The sequence below is a fragment of the Bombina bombina genome, chromosome 5, assembly GCF_027579735.1.
Source record: "Bombina bombina isolate aBomBom1 chromosome 5, aBomBom1.pri, whole genome shotgun sequence".
Taxonomy (NCBI): domain Eukaryota; kingdom Metazoa; phylum Chordata; class Amphibia; order Anura; family Bombinatoridae; genus Bombina; species Bombina bombina.
The window spans coordinates 619,727,436-619,755,144 of NC_069503.1; positions in this window are offsets into that span (position 1 = coordinate 619,727,436).

The window sequence follows — 27,709 nt, forward strand, 5'->3', positions numbered from 1 at the left end:
GTGGGATATTCTCCTCCCCAACAGGAAATGGCAAAGAGCCCAGCAAAGCTGGTCACATGATCCCTCCTAGGCTCCGCCTTCCCCAGTCATTCTCTTTGCTGTTGCACAGGCAACATCTCCACGGAGATGGCTAAGAGTTTTTTGGTGTTTAAATGTAGTTTTTATTCTTCAATCAAGAGTTTGTTATTTTAAAATAGTGCTGGTATGTACTATTTACTCTGAAACAGAAAAGAGATGAAGATTTCTGTTTGTAAGAGGAAAATGATTTTAGCAACCGTTACTAAAATCGATGGCTGTTTCCACACAGGACTGTTGAGATGAATTAACTTCAGTTGGGGGAAACAGTGAGCAGACTTTTGCTGCTTGAGGTATGACACATTTCTAACAAGACTTGGTAATGCTGGAAGCTGTCATTTTCCCTATGGGATCCGGTAAGCCATTTTCTTAGTTTTAAATATAAGAATAAAGGGCTTCACAAGGGCTTTAAAGACTGGTAGACATTTTTCTGGGCTAAAACGATTACTTTATAAGCATATTTAATGGTTTATAACTTTGAAGAGTTATTTTAATCTTGGGAATTCTGTTAAAAAAACGGCAGGCACTGTATTGGACACCTTTTTCACTGGGGGCCTTTTCTAGTCATAGGCAGAGCCTCATTTTCGCGCCACTAATGCGCAGTTGTTTTTGAGAAGCAAGGCATGCAGATGCATGTGTGAGGAGCTCAGATCCACTGAAAAAGCTTATTGAAGGCGTCATTTGGTATCGTATTCCCCTCTGGGCTTGGTTGGGTCTCAGCAAAGCAGATACCAGGGACTGTATAGGGGTTAAATGTAAAAACGGTTCCGTTATTTTAAGAGTTAAAGCTTTCAAATTTGGTGTGCAATACTTTTAAGGCTTTAAGACACTGTGGTGAAATTTTGGTGAATTTTGAACAATTCCTTCATACTTTTTCACATATTCAGTAATAAAGTGTGTTCAGTTTAAAATTTAAAGTGACAGTAACGGTTTTATTTTAAAACGTTTTTTGTGCTTTGTTATCAAGTTTATGTTTATTAACATGTCTGAACCATCAGATAGACGATGTTCTGTATGTTCGGAAGCCAAGGTTCCTCTCCATTTAAATATATGTGTTGAATGTGACAAACAAAGTAGGGACAATGATGCCACTGATAATAATGTTGCCCAAAATGATTCCTTAAGTGAGGGGAGTAAGCATGGTACTGCATCATCTCCTATGTCTACACCAGTCTTGCCCACTCAGGAGGTCCCTAGTTCATCTAGTGCGCCAATCCTCCTTACTATGCAACAATTAACGGCTGTAATGGATAATTCTATTAAAAACATTTTAGCCAAAATGCCCACTTATCAGCGAAAGCGCAACTGCTCTGTTTTAGATACTGAAGAGCAGGAGGACGCTGATGATAATGGTTCTGACATGCCCTTACACCAGTCTGAAGGGGCCAGGGAGGTTTTGTCTGAGGGAGAAATTTCAGATTCAGGAAAAATTTCTCAACAAGCTGAACCTGACGTTATTACATTCAAATTTAAATTGGAACATCTCCGCGCTCTGCTTAAGGAGGTGTTATCTACTCTGGATGATTGTGACAATTTGGTCATTCCAGAGAAATTATGTAAGATGGACAAGTTCCTAGAGGTCCCGGTGCCCCCCGAAGCTTTTCCTATACCCAAGCGGGTGGCGGACATTGTAAATAAAGAATGGGAAAGGCCCGGCATACCTTTTGTCCCTCCCCCTATATTTAAGAAATTATTTCCTATGGTCGACCCCAAGAAGGACTTATGGCAGACAGTCCCCAAGGTCGAGGGGGCGGTTTCTACTCTAAACAAACGCACTACTATCCCTATAGAAGATAGTTGTGCTTTCAAAGATCCTATGGATAAAAAATTAGAGGGTTTGCTTAAAAAGATGTTTGTTCAGCAAGGTTACCTTCTACAACCAATTTCATGCATTGTTCCTGTCACTACAGCAGCGTGTTTCTGGTTCGAAGAACTAGAAAAGTCGCTCAATAAAGAATCTTCTTATGAGGAGGTTATGGACAGAGTTCAAGCACTTAAATTGGCTAACTCTTTTACCTTAGACGCCACTTTGCAATTAGCTAGATTAGCGGCAAAAAATTCAGGTTTTGCTATTGTGGCGCGCAGAGCGCTTTGGCTAAAGTCTTGGTCAGCGGATGTGTCCTCCAAGAACAAATTGCTTAACATCCCTTTCAAGGGGAAAACGCTGTTTGGCCCTGACTTGAAAGAGATTATTTCAGACATCACTGGGGGAAAGGGCCACACCCTTCCTCAGGATAGGTCTTTTAAGGCTAAAAATAAACCAAATTTTCGTCCCTTTCGCAGAAACGGACCAGCCTCAAATTCTACATCCTCTAAGCAAGAGGGTAATTCTTCTCAAACCAAGCCAGCCTGGAGACCGATGCCAGGCTGGAACAAAGGTAAGCAGGCCAAGAAGCCTGCTACCGCTACTAAGACGGCATGAGATGTTGGCCCCCGATCCGGGACCGGATCTGGTGGGGGGCAGACTTTCTCTCTTCGTTCAGGCTTGGGCAAGAGATGTTCAGGATCCTTGGGCGCTAGAAATAGTTTCTCAAGGTTATCTCCTGGAATTCAAGGAACTACCCCCAAGGGGAAGGTTCCACAGGTCTCAATTGTCTTCAGACCAAATAAAAAGACAGGCATTCTTACATTGTGTAGAAGACCTGTTAAAAATGGGAGTGATTCATCCTGTTCCATTAGGAGAACAAGGGATGGGGTTTTACTCCAATCTGTTCATAGTTCCCAAAAAAGAGGGAACATTCAGGCCAATTTTGGATCTCAAGATCCTAAACAAATTTCTCAGGGTTCCATCGTTCAAAATGGAAACCATTCGGACAATTCTTCCTACCGTCCAGGAAGGTCAATTCATGACCACGGTGGATTTAAAGGATGCGTATCTACATATTCCTATCCACAAGGAACATCATCGGTTCCTAAGGTTCGCTTTTCTGGACAAGCATTACCAGTTTGTGGCACTTCCATTCGGATTAGCCACTGCTCCAAGAATTTTCACAAAGGTACTAGGGTCCCTTCTAGCGGTGCTAAGGCCAAGGGGCATTGCAGTAGTACCTTACTTGGACGACATACTGATTCAAGTGTCGTCTCTGCCACAAGCAAAGGCTCATACGGACATTGTCCTAGCCTTTCTCAGATCTCACGGGTGGAAAGTGAACGTAGAAAAAAGTTCTCTATTCCCGTCAACAAGAGTTCCCTTCTTGGGAACAATAATAGACTCCTTAGAAATGAAGATTTTTCTGACAGAGGCCAGAAAATCAAAACTTCTAAGCTCTTGTCAAGTACTTCATTCTGTTCTTCTTCCTTCCATAGCGCAGTGCATGGAAGTAATAGGTTTGATGGTTGCGGCAATGGACATAGTTCCTTTTGCGCGAATTCATCTAAGACCATTACAACTGTGCATGCTCAGACAGTGGAATGGGGATTATACAGACTTGTCTCCGACGATCCAAGTAGATCAGAGGACCAGAGATTCACTCCGTTGGTGGCTGACCCTGGACAACCTGTCACAAGGGATGAGCTTCCGCAGACCAGAGTGGGTCATTGTCACGACCGACGCCAGTCTGGTGGGCTGGGGCGCGGTCTGGGAACCCCTGAAAGCTCAGGGTCTATGGTCTCAGGAAGAATCTCTTCTCCCGATAAACATTCTGGAACTGAGAGCGATATTCAATGCTCTCAAGGCTTGGCCTCAACTAGCAAAGGCCAAATTCATAAGGTTTCAATCAGACAACATGACGACTGTTGCATATATCAACCATCAGGGGGGAACAAGGAGTTCCCTGGCGATGGAAGTAGTGACCAAAATAATTCAATGGGCGGAGATTCACTCCTGCCACTTGTCTGCTATCCACATCCCAGGAGTGGAAAATTGGGAAGCGGATTTTCTGAGTCGTCAGACATTTCATCCAGGGGAGTGGGAACTCCATCCGGAAATCTTTGCCCAAATAACTCAATTATGGGGCATTCCAGACATGGATCTGATGGCGTCTCGTCAGAACTTCAAGGTTCCTTGCTACGGGTCCAGATCCAGGGATCCCAAGGCGACTCTAGTAGATGCACTAGTAGCGCCCTGGACCTTCAACCTAGCTTATGTATTCCCACCGTTTCCTCTCATTCCCAGGCTGGTAGCCAGGATCAATCAGGAGAGGGCTTCGGTGATCTTGATAGCTCCTGCGTGGCCACGCAGGACTTGGTATGCGGACCTGGTGAATATGTCATCGGCTCCACCATGGAAGCTACCTTTGAGACGGGACCTTCTTGTTCAAGGTCCGTTCGAACATCCGAATCTGGCCTCACTCCAACTGACTGCTTGGAGATTGATCGCTTGATTTTATCAAAGCGTGGGTTCTCAGATTCTGTCATTGATACTCTTATTCAGGCTTGAAAGCCTGTAACTAGAAAAATTTACCATAAAATATGGAAAAAATATATCTGTTGGTGCGAATCTAAAGGATTCCCATGGAACAAGATAAAAATTCCTAAGATTCTATCCTTTCTACAAGAGGGTTTGGAGAAAGGATTATCTGCAAGTTCTTTGAAGGGACAGATTTCTGCTTTATCTGTTTTACTTCACAAAAAGCTGGCGGCTGTGCCAGATGTTCAAGCTTTTGTTCAGGCTCTGGTTAGAATCAAGCCTGTTTACAAACCTTTGACTCCTCCTTGGAGTCTCAATTTAGTTCTTTCAGTTCTTCAAGGGGTTCCGTTTGAACCCTTACATTCCGTAGATATTAAGTTATTATCTTGGAAAGTTTTGTTTTTGGTTGCAATTTCTTCTGCTAGAAGAGTTTCAGAGTTATCTGCTCTGCAGTGTTCTCCTCCTTATCTGGTGTTCCATGCAGATAAGGTGGTTTTGCGTACTAAACCTGGTTTTCTTCCGAAAGTTGTTTCTAACAAAAATATTAACCAGGAGATAGTTGTGCCTTCTTTGTGTCCGAATCCAGTTTCAAAGAAGGAACGTTTGTTGCACAATTTGGATGTAGTTCGTGCTCTAAAATTCTATTTAGAGGCTACTAAGGATTTCAGACAAACATCTTCCTTGTTTGTTGTTTATTCTGGTAAAAGCAACTTCTACCTCTCTCTCTTTTTGGCTTAAAAGCATCATCCGATTGGCTTATGAGACTGCCGGACGGCAGCCTCCTGAAAGAATCGCAGCTCATTCCACTAGGGCTGTGGCTTCCACATGGGCCTTCAAGAACGAGGCTTCTGTTGATCAGATATGTAAGGCAGCGACTTGGTCTTCACTGCACACTTTTACCAAATTTTACAAATTTGATACTTTTGCTTCTTTGGAGGCTATTTTTGGGAGAAAGGGTTTTGCAAGCCGTGTTGCCTTCCATCTAGGTGACCTGATTTGCTCCCTCCCATCATCCGTGTCCTAAAGCTTTGGTATTGGTTCCCACAAGTAAGGATGACGCCGTGGACCGGACACACCTATGTTGGAGAAAACAGAATTTATGCTTACCTGATAAATTACTTTCTCCAACGGTGTGTCCGGTCCACGGCCCGCCCTGGTTTTTTAATCAGGTCTGATGAATTATTTTCTCTAACTACAGTCACCACGGTATCATATGATTTCTCCTATGCATATTCCTCCTTTACGTCGGTCGAATGACTGGGGAAGGCGGAGCCTAGGAGGGATCATGTGACCAGCTTTGCTGGGCTCTTTGCCATTTCCTGTTGGGGAGGAGAATATCCCACAAGTAAGGATGACGCCGTGGACCGGACACACCGTTGGAGAAAGTAATTTATCAGGTAAGCATAAATTCTGTTTTTTGGTTAAGCACACCACAAAAAAGACTATTTGCAACCTAGCACACACATTATGGAAGTGCTACCAAGGTGACCAGCAATGATTAATTGAAAAAAACAAGAAAGTGTAGGTGCACATTCTACCACTAGAGTCCACATAGTTATAGCATATTTAAATATATACTTCAATTTGCTAAATATACTTGCACTGTTCAAATAAGATTGGGGATAGACATCTCACACAATAATATCGACATATATTTAAATTGCAAAGAATATTATCAGAAAAATATGCTTTTAAATAAAAATGGGATCTTAGTTCCACAATATGATCATATTCTGCTAAGCCAGTCTACCACTTACAAGGTGTCCCAAATCAGACTGGTCCTATGCTAATCAGTATCCACACTGCAGCATATTATGTCAATGCAGAGTTCCTTAGATATATATATATATATATATATATATATATATATATATATATATATATATATATATACACAGTAGTTAAACTGGAACACACCTGAACTGGGTGGTGTGCATTAACCAAAAGGAGGGTTTGGTCAGCTCCCTAATTTAAAAGATTACAACAAAGGTTTTTTTTTGGTTAAGCACACCACAAAAAAGACTATTTGCAACCTAGCACACACATTGTGGAAGTGCTACCAAGGTGACCAGCAATGATTAATTGAAAAAAACAAGAAAGTGTAGGTGCACATTCTACCACTAGAGTCCACATAGTTATAGCATATTTAAATATATACTTCAATTTGCTAAATATACTTGCACTGTTCAAATAAGATTGGGGATAGACATCTCACACATATATATATACACACACACACACTCATAAATAATTTCTAGAATAAACTAATTCAATTATTGCAATGTTAAAACAGAACAGAAAGGGAGACACTGAATAGCAGACTCATAAAAAATACTACAGACAAAATTGTTGGCATTAAAGGGCCAGTAAACCCAAAATCTTTCTTTCATGATTCAGAAAGAGAATAGAAATTTAAACAACATTACAATTTACTTCCATTATTTATTTTGCTTCATTTTTTAAATATCCTTAGTAGAAGAAAAAGCAATGCACATGGCGAGCCAATCACACGATGCTTCTATGTGCAGCAACCAATCAGCAGCTAGTGAGCATATCTAGATATGCTTTTCATCAAAGAATATCAAGAGAATAAAACAAATTAGATAATATAAGTAAATTAGAAAGATGTTTAAAATTGCATTCTCTTTCTAAATCATAAAAGAAAAAATGTGGCTGGCATGTCCCTTTAAGTCTTTGTTTGCATACATTTTACACAGTTTAGATTGCATTTTAGCTGCATAGAAGACATAAGAAAAGAGCATAATGTTAACCACTTCCCACCTGGAATTATTTGTCTACATCAGGAAAAAAGTTCCAATGTAAACAAATAAGTAAAAATTGAAATCATGGGATCTTTCATGTGATTGCATGATTTCAATGATGGGATTGTGTCGGGGGAGTGCCTATGAAGCTAGGCACCCCTCCAGCCCGCGATCCCATTCAGGAAGAGCCTATGACTTCAGTAAGCCAAACGGCTAGGGCGTTCTTTGCAGCCCTAAGGGTGCTAAAGCCCAATGCAGTTAGGATGGCATAGAATATCCTAAGCGCGGGAAGGGTTTAAAAAGAATGTAAATCACAAAATTGGAATAAACATGAGTGCATTTGAATTCTTAATAAAATGTTTGCAATAAAAAAGTATCAGCAAAATGCTTCTAGTAAAAGTTCTGAATATTTCACAATGATAACTTTTACTGTGCATATAGCTTATATATGTACGGGTATAGCAGAAATCTGGGTAATCCTAGGATTACTCAGATAAACCTGACATTACCCAAGCGGCTGTGGGTAATGCCCGATGTACTGTAATTCCCCTATCTACACTATTTTGTTTTGCCTCTGCCTGGGGGTTCAATGAAGGTGCCCTGCCGATCCTCTGGCATACACCCCAAGTGAACCTTTGGGAATGAGGCAAAGGCAAAAAAGATAGTGGGAATGGGAGAATTACAGTGCATGCTATATATGTTTGATGTGGTGACTCCGCACTATGAGGGGATTTATGATCATACATATGGTTTTACCCATAGCCTCTTGGGTAATGTCAGGTTTACCCGGTAATGCTAGGATTACCCAATTTCTTACTTTACCTACAACATATACATCACAGTGAGGGCAGAACCAGAAAGTGTCAGATATTGAAAGGAGCTGAATGGGGGCAGATTGTTCAAACCCCTCAATCTCAGCTCCCTTATTAGCCTTAGACCCCCAATACCCGTCATTTGAAAGCCCCCAAACATAAAAAAAATAGAACACAACACATGCTTTTACTGGAAAATGGGACTTAAAGGGGCACTCAAGTCAAAATTAAACTTTCATTATTCAGATACAACATGCAATTTTAAACAACTTCCCAATTTACTTCCATTACCAACATGTGCACAGTCTTTTTATATTTAAATTTTTTTTGAGCCACCAGCTCCTACTGAGCATGTGCAAGAATTCACAGAATAAACGTATATGTATTTGTGATTGGCTGATGGCTATCACATGGTACAGGGGGAGTGGAAATAGAATAACTTTTAAAATTGTCAGAAAATAATCTACTACTCATTTGAAGTTCAGACTACGGGGCCGATTTATCAAAGCTTCAACTGATAATATGCTGGAATCTTGCGTCAAATTAGACGCAAACTTGACCCGCCGTAATTAACAACGTGTCAAGATCGTCAAATGTAGAAATGTGTGATGTAATATACGCTCCCACAATATCAATCTGATGCAGACTGATGCTTCCGTCATTACAGATGTTTTGAATTCACATTCGACTCTATTTGACCCCCTTCCCAATTTATCAAACATTCAACATGTACGCTCGCGTCTTTTCCGACGCAGCGTACCTATCATTCAAACCGCCACCCTTGAGGCCGTGAATGCCATAGAAATCAATAGGAGTCTGAAAACACAGAAAGGTTATGTTCAATGCTGCAAGACAATAAAGCATATTAGATAATAAAAATAAATTAGGGAGATGTTACCCTACTTATGGATTATGTTACATCTTTGTCTCTCATTACAAAGCAATTATTGCTCCAAATTTGGTGCAAAGTATTGCTCCAAATTTGGTGCACTAGTAGATATAGGGCTAAAAATTAAATAAATACATTGCTACTTATGGATTATGTTACATCTTTGTCTCTCAGTACAAAGCAAGGGGACAATATTATTGCTCCAAATTTAGTGCACTGGTAGATATAGGGATACAAATGAAATAAATACATTATATAATATAGCCAACTTCCTTTTTTTGGATAAATCTATTTGCACCATGTTTAACACATGTAATACAAGTCCCTCTCTCCACTTCGCACCAAATTTGATGCAACACTTTTCACACCAAATTTGATGCAAATTCATAAACAACCGGCAAACTAGTAAAGTTTTCCACCACTTTTGATTGGGATATGCATAATCACATGATTTATGACATAAGCCAATCTGATTGAAATATACATTTTATACTTTCACTAACGAATCAAATTGCTCGATACTTGAGTCATTGATCACTCATCAGAACTTGTAAGTGCAATTTGTTACATTGTGTATTATACTTTGGAAGTATGTATATGTGAAATTAGTATTAAAGTTAAACATTAATGATGACATTAGGACACGCAGTCTAATATTTATTTATTGAATGATGTTTGATTCAATATAATCTTTAGCTGATAGTTCAAAGGGATAGTATACCCAACATTAAACTGTCATGAATCTGATACAGCAGAAATTAAAATCACCTCCTTTTCTGTCATGCTATTTTCAGTGTTTTTCTTCCTTCTCTTGAATTTCATTTTCATTAAGAAATGTCCTGTTATACAGCCCATTTTATAACACCCGTGAAGGGGACTGCAATCAGGAGGGGTTACACAAGTGCAGAGAGAACTGGCCCAGCTCTTAAAATATCCATTGATTGCAAAAAATACATGTGATACCCTAATTACATGTTATATTCACAATAATTCTTGCTCAGAATAATATATTTACACTAGGGGGGCGTGTCCAGGTTCTAGCCAAAGATGGCTGCTAATCTGGGAGCTCCATCTAAAAGATATGCTTTCCGCCAAGATATCTAACTTATCAAACACCATCCAGTACAGGATTTCATAGTGTGCAAAAGAGCTAAGCTTGCTGGACTGGGCAATACTAATATTATTTTTGGGAGTCTCGCAGACTGGACCGTTGAGGTTTTAGGCGGCCTCGTGGAGGAAAACCTTAGCACCCCCCCCCCCCCGATTTGATCGTCTTTTGTCCTGCATGGAACGCACCCATTCCGAACTAGTAGCGTCTGAGGGCCAGAGAGGGATGGCGGCAGAGTCTTTTAGAGTGGGTGGCGAAGCACAAGTTGACACAAACCTTCCTGCTGATGTGAAAGTGCTGAGCTGCGATCAGATGAGTACCTTTGAGAGCTTACTACCTACCTTGATCTCTACCCGGGGAGATGCGGCCGACTCTCTGGAGGGGGTCGGGGGCGGTGTGCATTCTGAGGTGCTGTCATCAGAGAACCTATGCACTGTGAAAACACTATCAGTGTCAAGTTTCCTTCCTTTGAATGCTGCAGGAGCTGTCTTGGGGCTTTGTAGCTGAGAAGAGGATCGATGGACTCAATGTCTGCTGCCTGCTGTCTGGTGTTCGTGGGTAGGAGCTACATCCTGGCTGGCCATGCATGTATGGCACTGCGGCCCATCTGGGGAATGGGCCTATCGCTCCTGTTCCAACGCTGGTGTTGACACGAGTGACCGGACTGGCGTGGGGTAAAGTTAGGCGCCCTGTTTTAGTATCGGAGTAAGGGCTCCTATTTCATTCCGAATACCTCTGTATATAAATGACGGCCTTTGGGCCTGAGAACTCACCTAAAGGAGCTTCTACAGGCATTGGACTTGTGAGACTCGTATTTAGTTCCCAGAGAGGATCTATAGCGCATATATGGGCTAACTTTTTATTCTGCTAAACTGTAGATTGAGTCAGTTATTATTCCCTCATTGTTGTGCGTTGCTTTGCCCCATGAAGGTATTTTTTTTTTTTTATTATTGTTTTAAATACTTCGTTAAGTCTCCATAGCCATGTAATATTAGTGTACTATAGCTGTATTTATCACTTCTTAGATAACTTAAAAGTTAATATGTGCCTCTTGAAATAGGGAACTGCTGCATTTAAAATTTCCTAGGTAGCATAGAACTCATCATTACCTGGAAATAATATTCACACAGTGTCTATGTATATGTTATAGGTCTCCTTCTTATTTACTAGATTATAGAGTTTGTGTAGAGACAATTGCAACAGCGGTAAGCTAATTTCTCAACAGATACCTACCAGCTTCTAAAATAAGGACCTAAGGTGACCCATAATTCTTACATCATCACTTGTCAATATCACCATATCTAGATGGTGCTTGTGAGGGTTTAGTAATAATCTTTATAGAATTTATATGCCTCAAAGTAACTCCTTATGAACCTGCATTAATCTAGTGAACCCATCCCCTATTGGTAAGCAGCCACGCTGCCCACTCTATTGCTTAGCTTTCTCTAAGATAACTCCATCTGCATAATGGGTAGCCCTTGAAATTGTTCTTATATCTCTGATATTATAGCATCCCATGATGGATCTAATTGTTTGTTTATCTTTGGACAGCACTGTCTTAATATAAGTATTATATTACTACTAATGGGGGCTCTGGTTTTAGGCATTCTTTGTTTTAATTATGTGCAATTAAGTCATACTATATGCTAATCTTTCATAACTAATAGATTATACAAGCCATACTATAGATGATTCTCAGCATTGTCTTCTAGGGATAACTAACCCTGTATTATGTATTACTTTATGCTTTATGTTATTAGCCTTTTTTATAGTTTAGATGTCTGTATCTGTGCTGTGCAATTGCAGGTCCAGACGTGACCTTTAATACTCTTAATAAAATAATAAAATAAGGTCTACCCTCAGATAGGATCCAAAAGTGGTCCCCTGTTTACCATTTGCCTTCTATAAGTTCTAAATTTTGGAAGGGTCCAAAAGTGGCCCTAGTTATTAAAAAGAAGGCTTTATTATGATGTACTTACGTCTAAAAATATAGAAATCAATATTGCATTCTGTGATGGGATGAGGTATTGAACATCACTACTTGTATCAAATTTGACCTTATGTTTATATGTTTTATCTTGTACTTTGTATGGTATGTACTGTTTGGTGAACCTTAATAAAAAAAAAAAAATATATATATATATATATATATATATATATATATATATATATATATATATATATATATATATATATATATTTACATATTTACACTATATACATATAGTGGTATAAATAAACACAGATATGAAAGACAACATTGTTTAGAACAAAAAAACATAATTTATGCTTACCTGATAAATTTATTTCTCTTGTAGTGTAGTCAGTCCACGGGTCATCCATTACTTATGGAATATATCTCTTCCTAACAGGAAGCTGCAAGATGATCACCCAGCAGAGCTTGCTACATAGCTCCTCCCTTCATATGTCATATTCAGTCATTCGACCAAAGCAGACGAGAAAGGAGAAACCATAGGGTGCAGTGGTGACTGGAGTTTAATTAAAATTTAGGTCTGCCTTAAAGACAGGGCGGGCCGTGGACTGACTACACTACAAGAGAAATAAATTTATCAGGTAAGCATAAATTATGTTTTCTCTTGTTAAGTGTAGTCAGTCCACGGGTCATCAATTACTTATGGAATACCAATACCAAAGCTAAAGTACATGGATGAAGGGAGGGACAAGGCAGGAACATTAAACAGAAGGAACCACTGCCTGAAGTACCTTTCTCCCAAAAATAGCCTCCGAAGAAGCAAAAGTGTCAAATTTGTAAAATTTTGAAAAGGTGTGAAGCGAAGACCAAGTCGCAGCCTTGCAAATCTGTTCAACAGAGGCCTCATTTTTAAAGGCCCAGGTGGAAGCCACAGCTCTAGTAGAATGAGCTGTAATCCTTTCAGGAGGCTGCTGTCCAGCAGTCTCATAGGCTAAACGTATTATGCTACGAAGCCAAAAAGAGAGAGAGGTAGCCGAAGCCTTTTGACCTCTTCTCTGTCCAGAGTAAACGACAAACAGGGAAGAAGTTTGATGAAAATCTTTAGTTGCCTGCAAATAGAACTTCAGGGCACGGACTACGTCCAAATTATGCAAAAGTCGTTCCTTCTTTGAAGAAGGGTTAGGACACAGTGATGGAACAACAATCTCTTGATTGATATTCCTGTTAGTAACTACCTTAGGTAAGAACCCAGGTTTAGTACGCAGAACTACCTTGTCTGAATGAAAAATCAGATAAGGAGAATCACAATGTAAGGCAGATAACTCAGAGACTCTTCGAGCCGAGGAAATAGCCATCAAAAACAAAACCTTCCAGGATAACAGCTTGATATCAATGGAATGAAGGGGTTCAAAAGGAACGCCTTGAAGAACATTAAGAACTAAAGGGCCACTAAACCCAAAATCTTTCTTTCATGATTTAGATAGCGAATACAAATTTAAACATTACAATTTACTTCTATTATTTATTTTGGTTCATTTTTTAGATATGCTTAGTTGAAGAAAAAGCAATGCACATGGGTGAGCCAATCACACAAGGCTTCTATGTGCAGCAACCAATCAGCAGCTACTGAGCATATCTAGATATGCTTTTCAGCACAGAATATCAAGAGAATAAAACAAATGAGATAATAGAAGTAAATTAGAAAGATGTTTAAAATTGCATTCTCTTTCTAAATCATGAAAGAAAAAATGTGGGTGTCATGTCCTTTAAGTTTAAGCTCCACGGCGGAGCAACAGTCTTAAACACAGGCTTAATCCTAGTTAAAGCCTGACAAAAAACCTGAACGTCTGGAACTTCAGCCAGACGTTTGTGTAGAAGAATAGACAGAGCAGAAATCTGTCCCTTTAACGAACTAGCAGATAAGCCCTTTTCTAAACCCTCTTGTAGAAAGGACAATATCCTAGGAATCCTAACCTTACTCCATGAGTAACTCTTGGATTCGCACCAATATAAATATTTACGCCATATCTTATGGTAAATTTTTCTGGTAACAGGCTTCCTAGCCTGTATTAAGGTATCAATAACCGACTACGAGAAGCCACGCTTTGATAGAATCAAGCGTTCAATCTCCATGCAGTCAGCCTCAGAGAAATTAGATTTGGATGTTTGAAAGGACCCTGAATTAGAAGGTCCTGTCTCAGAGGTAGAGACCACGGTGGACAGGACGACATGTCCACTAGGTCTGCATACCAGGTCCTGCGTGGCCAAGCAGGCGCTATCAGAATCACCGAAGCTCTCTCCTGTTTGATCTTGGCAATCAAACGAGGAAGCATCGGGAATGGTGGAAACACATAAGCCATGTTGAAGACCCAAGGGGCTGTCAGAGCATCTATCAGCACAGCTCCCGGGTCCCTGGACCTGGATCCGTAACAAGGAAGCTTGGCGTTCTGGCGAGACGCCATGAGATCCAGATCTGGTTTGCCCCAACGAAGAATCAGTTGAGCAAAGACCTCCGGATGAAGTTCCCACTCCCCCGGATGAAAAGTCTGGCGACTTAGAAAATCCGCCTCCCAGTTCTCTACGCCTGGGATGTAAATCGCTGACAGGTGGCAAGAGTGAGACTCTGCCCAGCGAATAATCTTTGAGACTTCCAACATCGCTAGGGAACTTCTGGTTCCCCCTTGATGGTTGATGTAAGCCACAGTCGTGATGTTGTCCGACTGAAATCTGATGAACCTCAGAGTTGCTAACTGAGGCCAAGCTAGGAGAGCATTGAATATTGCTCTTAATTCCAGAATATTTATTGGGAGGAGTTTCTCCTCCTGAGTCCATAATCCCTGAGCTTTCAGGGAGTTCCAGACTGCGCCCCAGCCTAGAAGGCTGGCGTCTGTTGTTACAATCGTCCAATCTGGCCTGCGAAAGGTCATCCCCTTGGACAGATGTGGCCGAGAGAGCCACCATAGAAGAGAATCTCTGGTCTCTTGATCCAGACTTAGTAGGGGGGACAAATCTGAGTAATCCCCGTTCCACTGACTTAGCATGCACAATTGCAGCGGTCTGAGATGCAGGCGCGCAAATGGTACTATGTCCATTGCCGCTACCATTAAGCCGATTACTTCCATGCACTGAGCTACTGACGGGTGTGGAATGGAATGAAGGACACGGCAAGCATTTAGAAGTTTTGATAACCTGGCCTCTGTCAGGTAAATTTTCATCTCTACAGAATCTATAAGAGTCCCTAGAAAGGGAACTCTTGTAAGTGGTAATAGAGAACTCTTTTCCACGTTCACCTTCCACCCATGCGACCTCAGAAATGCCAGAACTATCTCTGTATGAGACTTGGCAGTTTGAAAACTTGACGCTTGTATCAGAATGTCGTCTAGGTATGGAGTCACCGCTATGCCTCGCGGTCTTGGTACCGCCAGAAGTGAGCCCAGAACATTTGTAAAGATTCTTGGAGCCGTAGCTAATCCGAAGGGAAGAGCTACAAACTGGTAATGCCTGTCTAGGAAAGCAAATCTTAGGTACCGATAATGATCCTTGTGAATCGGTATGTGAAGGTAGGCATCCTTTAAATCCACTGTGGTCATGTACTGACCCTCTTGGATCATGGGAAGGATGGTTCGAATAGTTTCCATTTTGAATGATGGAACTCTTAGAAATTTGTTTAGGATTTTTAAGTCCAAGATTGGTCTGAAGGTTCCCTCTTTCTTGGGAACCACAAATAGATTTGAATAGAATCCCTGCCCGTGTTCCGTCTGCGGAACTGGGTGGATCACCCCCATTAGTAAAAGGTCTTGTACACAGCGTAGAAACGCCTCTTTCTTTATTTGGTTTGCTGATAACCTTGAAAGATGAAATCTCCCTCGTGGAGGAGAAGTTTTGAAGTCCAGGAGATATCCCTGAGATATGATCTCCAACGCCCAGGGATCCTGGACATCTCTTGCCCAAGCCTGGGCGAAGAGAGAAAGTCTGCCCCCCACTAGATCCGTTTCCGGATAGGGGGCCCTCTCTTCATGCTGTCTTGGGGGCAGCAGCAGGTTTCTTGGCCTGCTTGCCCTTGTTCCAGGACTGGTTAAGTTTCCAGCCCTGCCTGTAACGAGCAACAGCTCCTTCCTGTTTTGGAGCGGAGGAAGTTGATGCTGCTCCAGCCTTGAAGTTACGAAAGGCACGAAAATTAGACTGTTTGGCCTTTGATTTGGCCCTGTCCTGAGGTAGAGCATGGCCCTTACCTCCCGTAATGTCAGCTATAATTTCTTTCAAGCCGGGCCCGAATAAGGTCTGCCCTTTGAAAGGAATATTAAGCAATTTAGATTTAGAAGTCACGTCAGCTGACCAGGATTTAAGCCATAGCGCTCTGCGCGCTTGGATGGCGAATCCGGAGTTCTTAGCCGTAAGTTTGGTTAAATGTACAACGGCATCAGAAACAAATGCGTTAGCTAGCTTAAGTGCTTTTAAGCTTGTTCATAATTTCATCCAATGGAGCTGTGCGAATGGCCTCTTCCAGAGACTCAAACCAGAATGCTGCCGCAGCAGTGACAGGCGCAATGCATGCAAGGGGCTGTAAGATAAAACCTTGTTGAACAAACATTTTCTTAAGGTAACCCTCTAATTTCTTATCCATTGGATCTGAAAAGGCACAACTATCCTCCACCGGGATAGTGGTACGCTTAGCTAAAGTAGAAACTGCTCCCTCCACCTTAGGGACCGTCTGCCATAAGTCTCGTGTGGTGGCGTCTATAGGAAACATTTTCCTAAATATGGGAGGAGGGGAAAAGGGCACACCAGGTCTATCCCACTCCTTGCTAATAATCTCTGTAAGCCTTTTAGGTATAGGAAACACGTCAGTACACACCGGTACCGCATAGTATCTATCCAACCTACATAATTTTTCTGGAATTGCAACAGTGTTACAATCATTCAGAGCCGCTAATACCTCCCCTAGCAATATGCGGAGGTTCTCAAGCTTAAATTTAAAATTAGAAATCTCTGAATCCAGTCTCCCTGGATCAGATCCGTCACCCACAGAATGAAGCTCTCCGTCTTCACGTTCTGCAAACTGTGACGCAGTATCTGACATGGCTCTCACCTCATCCGCGCGCTCTGTCCTTAACCCAGAGCTATCGCGCTTGCCTCTTAATTCTGGCAATTTAGATAATACTTCTGTCATAACAGTAGCCATGTCTTGCAAAGTGATTTGTAAGGGCCTCCCTGATGTACTTGGCGCCACAAAATCACGCACCTCCTGAGCGGGAGGCGAAGGTACTGACACGTGAGGAGAGTTAGTCGGCATAACTTCCCCCTCGTTGTCTGGTGATGATTTCTTTACATGTAAAGATTGACTTTTATTTAAAGTAGCATCAATGCAATTAGTACATAAATTTCTATTGGGCTCCACATTGGCCTTTAAACATAGTGAACAAAGAGATTCATCTGTGTCAGACATGTTTAAACAGACTAGCAATGAGACTAGCAAGCTTGGAAATACTTTTCTAAATAAATTTACAAGCAATATAAAAAACGCTACTGTGCCTTTAAGAAGCACAAAAAGCTGTCACAGTTGAAATAACAATGAACCAAAATAGTTATAGCAACCAATTTTTCACAGTAAATGTATTAAGTTAGCAAAGGATTGCACCCACCAGCAAATGGATGATTAACCCCTTAATACCCAAAAACGGATTAACAATTTAATAATTAACGTTTTTCTCACAGTCAAAACACACTGTCACAGGTCTCTGTGACTGATTACCTCCCTCAAAATGAATTTTGAAGACCCCTGAGCTCTCTAGAGACGATCTGGACCATGGAGGATGAAGTAGACAGATTGTGACTGAATTTTTACTGCGCAAAAAAGCGCTAAAATAGGCCCCTCCCACTCATATTACAACAGTGGTGAAGCTCAGAAAACTGTTTCTATGCAGAAAACAAAGATGGCCATGTGGTAAAAATCATGCCCCAATAAGTTTTATCACCAAGTACCTCAGAAAAAACGATTAACATGCCAGTAAACGTTTTAAACATACATTTGAAAAGTTATGAATTGTTATTAATAAGCCTGCTACCAGTCGCTTTTACTGCAGTTAAGGCTCATACATTATTTCAGTATTAACAGTATTTTCAGAGTCAATTCCATTCCTTAGAAAAATACATTCAGTGTACACACACTCATCAGCCTAATACCAGTCGCTATCACTGCATTTAAGGCTGAACTTACTTTACATTGGTATCAGCAGTATTTTCTCAGTCAATTCCATTCCTCAGAAAAATAATTACTGCACATACCTCATTTGCAGGGGGGCCCTGCATGCTATTCCCCTTCTCTGAAGTTACCTCACTCCTCAGATGAGAACAGCCAGTGGATCTTAGTTACGTCTGCTAAGATCATAGAAAACGCAGGCAGATTCTTCTTCTAATGCTGCCTGAGAATAAACAGCACACTCCGGTGCCATTTAAAATAACAAACTTTTGATTGTAGAAATAAACTAAGTTAAAAAACACCACAGACCTCTCACAGCGACCTATCTAGTTAGGCTGCAAGAGAATGACTGAATATGACATGTGAGGGGAGGAGCTATGTAGCAAGCTCTGCTGGGTGATCCTCTTGCAGCTTCCTGTTAGGAAGAGATATATTCCATAAGTAATGGATGACCCGTGGACTGACTACACTTAACAAGAGAAAAGGAATTTAGGTACATGTAAATATGTTTGCAAAAGATTTCTGATATATATATACACACATATACATATATATATATATACACATATACATATATATATATATATATATATATATATATATATATATATACACATATACACATATATATATATATATATATATATATATATATATATATATATATACACATATATATATATATATATATACACATATACACATATACACATATACATATATATATATATATATATACACATATACACATATACATATATATATATATACATATATATATATATATATATATATATACACATATACACATATACATATATATATATATATATATATATATATATATATATATATATATATATATATACACATATACACATATATATATATATATATATATATATACACATATAAACATATATATATATACACATATACACATATATATATATATATATATATATATACACATATACACATATATATATATATATATATATATATATATATATATATATATATATATATACATATATACATATATATATACACATATACACATATACACATATATACATATATATATAAATGTATACACATATACACATATATACATATATATATAAATGTATACACATATATATAAATGTGTGTGTATATATATATATATATATATATATATATATATATATATATATATATATATATATATGTGCAAAGATATATGTACAAATTCTAGCACTAATAATCATTTATAAAAAAATAAAAAAAACATGAGATAGGCATATCATGATTTCTAGAAATACAAATATACATTAATTTATGTGACAATATCGTATAATTTTTTTTTAAACAACTACATAGAAAATAACTATTTATGAGATATTATTGTTTGTCCAGGTATAAATCTAGCTATTTCTTGGACTTTAACAGATGAAAAATAAAAGGTTAGCTTTAGAGAAATGTGCTTGTTCATGGACAGTAATGAAATAGTATAAATAACGTACAGAATATCTGCAACATCATTGACTCTTATTTATCTGATGCTCATCGTGCCGTTCTTGACTCACATGTTCTGACAGTTTTTAATAAATAAGGGCATCGTATGTAGATTTGCAGCAGCAATGTCTGGCGAGGGTATTGACGCCAGCGAATGCACAGAGACTGATGCTTTGATAAATCGTCCCCTAAGTGCTATTGCATTGTCTTTTTAACATGCATTTGTTGATTATTCAATTCTACTTTGTTTGCTTGTCCTTTAATTGGCTTAAGAAAAAAAATATATATGTCTAGAGAACCCCAATAAATTTAAAATATATTCATTTTCGGCTAGATTACGAGTTTTGCAGTATGAGTGAAAAAGCAGTGTTAAGGCTCTTTTTCACTACCGCTGGTATTACGAGTTTTGCAGGTTAAGCTGCACCGCACACTTTTTAGCCGTAACGCAACGAAATTACCGCAGCTTTCAAAAAGTACTTTTTCAATGGGACTTCCATAGCGCCGGTATTACGAGTCTGCCTGGGAGGCCAAAAAGTGAGCGGTACAGCAAATCCCGCCAAGATCCATACCGTAAACTGAAAGTCAGTAGTTATGAGTTTTACGCTACAAAGCTGTAGCATAAAACTCATAACTAAAGTGCTAAAAAGTACACTAACACCCATAAACTACCTATTAACCCCTAAACCGAGGCCCTCCCACATCGCAAACACTAAAATAAAAATATTAACCCCTTATCTGCTGCTCCTAACATCGCCGCCACCTACCTACATTTATTTACCCCTAATCTTCTGCCCCCAACGTCGCCACCACTATACTAAATTTATTAACCCCTAAACCTAAACCTAACCCTAAATCTAACCCTAACACCCACTAACTTTAATGTAATTAAAATAAATCTAAAAAAAACCTATTATTAATAACTAAATAATTCCTATTTAAAACTACTTACCTGTAAAATAAACCCTACGCTAGCTACAATATAACTAATAGTTACATTGTAGCTAGCTTAGGTTTTATTTTTAGTTCACAGGCAAGTTTGTATTTATTTTAACTAGGTAGAATAGTTACTAAATAGAAAATAAAAAAGCCCCCCCAAAATAAAAAAACCCTAGCCTAAACAAAACTACCAATAGCCCTTATAAGGCCCTTTTGCAGGGCATTGCACCAAAGAAATCAGCTCTTTTACCTGTAAAAAAATAATGCAAACACCACCCCCAACAGTTAAACCCACCGCCCACACAACCAACCCCCTTAAAATAAAATCCTAACTAAAAAAACCTAAGCTCCCCATTGCCCTGAAAAGGGCATTTGGATGGGCATTGCCCTCAAAGGGGCATTTAGCTCTTTTTCTGCCCAAAAGTCTTAATCTAAAAATAAAACCCACCCAATAAACCCTTAAAAAAACCTTACACTAACCCCCAAAGATTCACTTACAGTTTTTGAAGACCCAACATCCAAAGTCCTCAACAAAGCGGCAGAAGTCTTCATCCAACTGGGCAGAAGTCTTCATCCAACCAGGCAGAAGTCTTCATCCAGACGGCATCTTTTATCTTCATACATCCGGCGGGGAGCGGGTCCATCTTCAAGACATCCAGCACGGAGCATCCTCTTCTTACGTCGACTCTTCCAGAATGAAGGTTCCTTTAAGTGACGTCATCCAAGATGGCGTCCCTTGAATTCCAATTGCGAGCTCAATCCTATTGGCTGATTGGATCATTACCAATTGGAATTCAAGGGATGCCATCTTGGATGACGTCAATTAAAGGAACCTTCATTCTAGAAGAGTCGTTGTAAGAAGAGGATGCTCCCTGATGGATGTCTTGAAGATGGACCCGCTCCGTGCCGGATGGATGAAGACTTCTGCCCGGTTGGATGAAGACTTCTGCCGCTTCATTGAGGACTTCTGCCAGCTTCATTGAGGATCGATGTTGGGTCTTCAAAAACTGTAAGTGGATCTTCGGGGGTTAGTGTTAGGTTTTTTAAGGGTTTATTTGGTGGGTTTAATTTTTAGATTAGGGCTTTTGGGCAGAAAAAGAGCTAAATGCCCTTTTAAGGGCAATGCCCATCCAAATGCCCTTTTCAGGGCAATGGGGAGCTTAGGTTTTTTTAGTTGGGATTTTATTTGGGGGGTTGGTTGTGTGGGTGGTGGGTTTTACTGTTGGAGGGTTGGTTGTATTTTTTTACAGGTAAAAGAGCTGATTTCTTTGGGGCAATGCCCTGCAAAAGGCCCTTTTAAGGGCTATTGGTAGCTTAGTTTAAGCTAGTGTTTTTTTATTTTGGGGGGCTTTTTTATTTTGAAAGGGCTATTAGATTAGGTGTAATTAGTTTAAAAATCTGATTTCTTTTTTTATTTTGTGTAATTTAGTGGGTTTTTTTTAAATTTAGTTAATTGTATTTAATTTAGGTAATTGATTTAATTGTAGTGTAAGGTTAGGTGTTAATATAAGACAGGTTAGGTTTTATTTTACAGGTAAATTTGTATTTATTTTAGCTAGGTAGTTAGTAAATAGTTAATAACTATTTAGTAACTATTCTACCCAGTTAAAATAAATACATGCTTGCCTGTGAAATAAAAATAAAACCTAAGATAGCTACAATGTAACTATTAGTTATATTGCAGCTATCTTAGGGTTTATTTTACAGGTAAGTATTTAGCTTTAAATAGGAATTATTTAGTTATTAATAGTAGGTTTTACTTAGATTTTTTTAATTACATTAAAATTAGTGGGTGTTAGGGTTAGATTTAGGGTTAGGATTAGGGGTTAATAAATTTAGTATAGTGGAGGTGACATATTAGGGGTTAATAAGTGTAGGTAGGTTGCAGCGTCATTGGGGGTGGGAGATTAGGGGTTAATAAATATAAAGTAAGTGTCGGTGATGTTGGAGGCAGCAGATTAGGGGTTAATAAGTATAATGTAGGTGTCGGCGTTGTCGGGGCGGCAGATTAGGGGTTAATAAGTATAATGTAGGTGTCGGCGATGTCAGGGGCGACAGATTATTGGTTAATAAGTGGAAGATTAGGGGTGTTTAGACTCGGGGTTCATGTTAGGGTGTTAGGTGTAAACATTTTGTTTCCCCATAGGAATCAATGGGGCTACGTTACGGAGCTTTACGCTGCTTTTTTGTAGGTGTTAGGCTTTTTTTCAGCTGGCTCTCCCCATTGATGTCTATGGGGAAATTGTGCACGAGCAGGTAAAACCAGCTCACCGCAGCTTTCAGCAGCGCTGGTATTGGAGTGCAGTATGGAGCTCAATTTTGCTTTACTTCTTGCCTGCTAACGCCGGGTTTTTGTAAACCTGTAATACCAGCGCTGTAGGGAAGTGAGCAGTGACAATAACTTGCAAGTTAGTACCAGACTCCTCTGTAATCTAGCTGTTTGTCTTAATAACCATGTGATCACAGTAATCACTCCATAAAAAACAGTGCTTTTATTTCTGTACTGGAACAAATGAACCCCTCTAATTTATTTCATAACCCCAAAAGCCCATATGGGCCACTCTTTCATATTTGATGACAATAGATTAAGTTGATTACAGAGCAAAAATGGTCCCCTGGTCATTTTCAATATTATTTACTAACATTTTACCAAAAATATAAATAAATAAAAAAACATTTGCTGCAACATTTTTACATGCCATGAAAGATAATAATGTTATATTCTAAATCTACTGGGCCTGCTTAAAGAAAAAAAGCAATTTATAATATGCGTAAGTTACTCACTGGAATAATAACTAAAATCACCTTATTACAGGGATGTGAAAAAGGCTTAGCAGTGAAAGGGTGACCAGCTACATGGGAGTAGGTAACAGTTAGAATAAAAACTGTTCTAGATAGTACATGTAAATTATGGTATTCTTATGTAGGGTCTATATAAATTACTGTTTGCTTTACCAATAAAGGGACAGTCTAGTCAAAATTAAACTTTCATGATTCAGATAGGTCATGTATTTTTAAACTTTCCAATTTACTTTTATCATCCCATTTGCTTTGTTTCTTGGTATTCTTAGTTGAAAGCTTAACCTAGGTAGGCTCATATATATGCTAATTTCTCAGCCCTTGAAGGCCGCCCCTTATCTGAATGCATTTGACAGTTTTTCACAGCTATAGCACGTTAGTTCATGTGTGCCATATAGATAACATTGTGCTCACGGCCATGGAGTTGCCTAGGAGTCAACACTGATTGGCTAAATTGCAAGTCTGTCAAAAGAACTGAAATAAGGAGGCAGTCTGCAGGGGCTTAGATACAAGGGAATCACTGAGGTAAAAAGTATATTGATATAACAGTGTTGGTTATACAATATTGGTGAATGGGTAATAAAGGGATTATCTATCTTTTTAAACAATAACAATTCTGGAGTAGACTGTCCTTTTAAGTAACACATACTTTGTATAATCGACTATACTTGTGTATCAATAATAAAGTATAATATAGTAATTCTAAACATTTTAATATTATTGCATTTTTAAAAATCCATATTTGATGCTATTCTCCAAATACATACTGTATTCTTTATACTAACTACTAAGAAGAATTATACGAGTATAAATATAACAACATTTCCATAATGCCTTGTGCTATATTGAAACGGATATTATTTTTGATGCATTCGTACATGAAAATGCCTGAAACATAATGCAAATCATTATCTGATCTCCTTTGACTGACATACAATTTAATTGGGTTGGCTTTCAATTCACCTTTTCATGTCACTTTTTTAGATTAATCATGACACAATTTAATAAATGTGTCATTGAATCCCATATATAATTTTTTAGCATGTAATTCCTCTCATGCAAACTAAAATCAGCGTTCTTCTCTAGTCAAATCATTGTATCAGTAATAAAAAAGAAATTGAAAATACCCATAAAAAAAACAGAAAAGATATTTAAATTATATAAAGCACAATTCTTTAAAAGAACATATGCTGTCTAGGCAAATTCATTTTCTTGAAAAGAAACAATTTATTTCATTTATGAGACAGCTGCATAATATTACTATAAATATTAAATTGACTCACTACTGATAAATCTATTTTTAGACAATTTGATAGAGAAAAGCATAAAAAATAGCAAATCAATTAAAAGGAGACAGACCAATCTCTCTGTTTATCCCATTTGTCTGTAAGAAATCAAGTTTATAAAACCAGTAATTCTCCTTACACTTGAGTTCCTGTCACCTCCATGTCTAAGCTCTTCTACATGATGTATCATTTGAAACATAAGCTGGGATATGTTATATCCCACCCGTAAAAAGTAATTTGAAGTAGAACCCATATTTTTATTACGTATATTTGATTTATGATCTTTGATACAATCCTGTCTAAAAGAGGCTGCTTCCGGGTGGTAAATCGCCATAGAACAAGCCACTGAGCTGTTGTTCGTTCCTGGTAGAGCGCTTCTCTCTTTGTATGCAAATTATTATGACCCTGGGGAAGTCTCCCTATGGGTGATGGGGGAAACCAGACGTGGACTCCTTGCCCAGTGTGCTTAGAGGAATGTGGCTGCACCTCACTGACGAGGCCCATAGGAGGCCGAAACGATCGTCTGGGGTTGTCATGTTCCTTGTTCAGAGGAGAATTGCCTGGTATTTCGTGGATGGACTGACCTTACTTGGCGGGATCAGACTGATATACTTCAGGAAAGTTTTCTTCTGTGAAAAGCACACTGGTCTAAAAGAGGCTGCTTCCGGGTGGTAAATCGCCATAGAACAAGCCACTGAGCTGTTGTTCGTTCCTGGTAGAGCGCTTCTCTCTTTGTATACAATCCTGTATCCACCTTGTGTATTCTCCAATATAAATAACCCCACATGGACATATATATTGCATATTGTTGCCGTCTTTCTTAGAAACAAAAACTGACCATAACTAGCATACATTTTCCTGAATAGTGTAGTATAACTTAGACACTAAAGCTGCTAGGATTAATTTTAAATGACTAAAAGGTTTCACCATAAAATTTTTGTTTTTATATATATTCTTTTATATCTGTATTGACCTGAACCTTAAAAAACTGGCTTTGTTGCAAACCTAGTGCTACATCCTGTGATACTACGTGAGTTTCTGGGCACGTTCCTGGGACACAGTTGTAGACTTCATCAATTGGAAGAGTAGATCCATGAACTATGGGCCCTTAGGCTCATTTCTTCCCTATGAAAACCCTAACTAGTGCAAAAGAAGAATAAGCAGAGTAAGCTGGAGAATGGCAGGAAGGACACAACTGGAGCTGAAGACTTTGAGCTCCCCTGTGTGCAGGAGCAGATGACCTCTGTGCTGGAACACTAATTATGCTCAATGACTTTCATAAGCCTAGACACTTTTTCATTTGCTCTACTTTTAATTTAAGAAACATTTTTTTTTGCAACCCCAAAAAGTTATTTTTCTGCCTTCAGATTTTTGTGAGCCTCTAAATGTTAATGGGCCCTTGAAACTGTGCCAACTGTGTCCAATGGATAAGTTGGCTTTGGATCTCTGGTCAATGCCTTTGAAATACATAATTGTTCTGCACATTTTTTCAACACTGACACATTTTTTTATGCCAGCTACATATAAATAAATCATATGCATGGATTTAGCAATGTCTGTCTTGCAATGCTTTTTCTTTACTGAGTGATGGAAACAAGCAGTTTATGCACTGTCAATATTTGGATAACTTTAAAAATCTATATATCTATATGACAATATAACACTTCAAAATTATATATTTATAATACTAAATAATAATACTAAAAATCTTCAGTACATTGAAATAATTTAATTGTATGTAAAATTATCTATTATGTATGAGAAACTGCCATAATTTAACCACTGCTGTTTTTTTATTGTAGCCTGCACTATGAGGGTTACTGGCAATATCAGTATTACCCCCCTGTTCTGTGTGCATCATTGTGAATATAGGGTTAAACCACTTCCTTGCGTATTAGTGGCAATATAGTGGTCAATTAATTGTACTGTGTGACGTGTTTAATACTGGCAGGAAGGAGTAACTTTCCAAATACTCATTTGTTAGAAATGTGAGTCAAATTTGATGTAAAATTGGTAGGGCAGCAAATTACAATCACAATTTGTTTGTATCTATAAAAGAAAATGTAAACATAAACATTTTGTATCTATTAAAGGAATATGAAACACAAAGTTTTTCTTTTGTGTTTTATCCCCCCCGCCCAATTTACTATTATAAAATTTGCTTTGTTCCCATTGTATTGGTTGTTGAAGAGATACCTAGGTAGGTGTCTAGAGCACTACATGGCAGGACATATTTCTACCATTTGGTGCTCTTGCAAATAGATATAATTCTTGAAAAAAATGCTGCCATATAGTGCTGAAATCACATGCACGCTCCTGAGCTTTCATCCCTGGTTTTCAACTAAAGATACCCAAAAGAAAAATGTATAATAGAAGCCAATTAGAAAGTGGTATGCTTTGTCTGAATAATGAAAGGAAAATGTTGGGTTTCATATCCCTTTAAAATATTTTCTCAATTTTGTAGTATTTCAAGAGCTTATACAATTTAATAGCTTTACTTAAGAAAAATATGTACAAAAAATAGCTTTTGTGTTTTCTATAGCCAGGGATATGCAAGGTGTCCGTGACTAGCCCTTGCAGTGTCCGCCACAACTTTAGTATATCTTTTCTTTCTGATTAAATAATAGGAATAAAAAAAATTATGTAGTGTGAATAAAGTTAGAGACTCCTAGCGATATTGGGTGATAAGTTATGGAATAAATAAAGCCTGAGTGAAATACTGGATGTGTATCTGCATATGAATAATAACACCCAGCTCTATACAAAGACACAGTAGTGACACTGGCACATGGTAGGGTTGCCAGGTGTCCGTTATTAGACCGGACTGTCCGGTATTTCAGGCTACTGCCCGGTAATTTTATTTGAAAAATACCGGACATAGCCTTAGGTAGTTTGCTTTAGATTTTTTTATTTCCTATGTGATGCTTTCAACCGTGACCATTGAATTCAAGCCGCATCCGGGCCAGTCCAGTCCCTACCTACCCAGCACCACTGATTACCCAAGCCCAGCCCTGCTGGCAGTGGCAGCCAACTGCAGTCCATGTCCACAGCTGATCAGATCT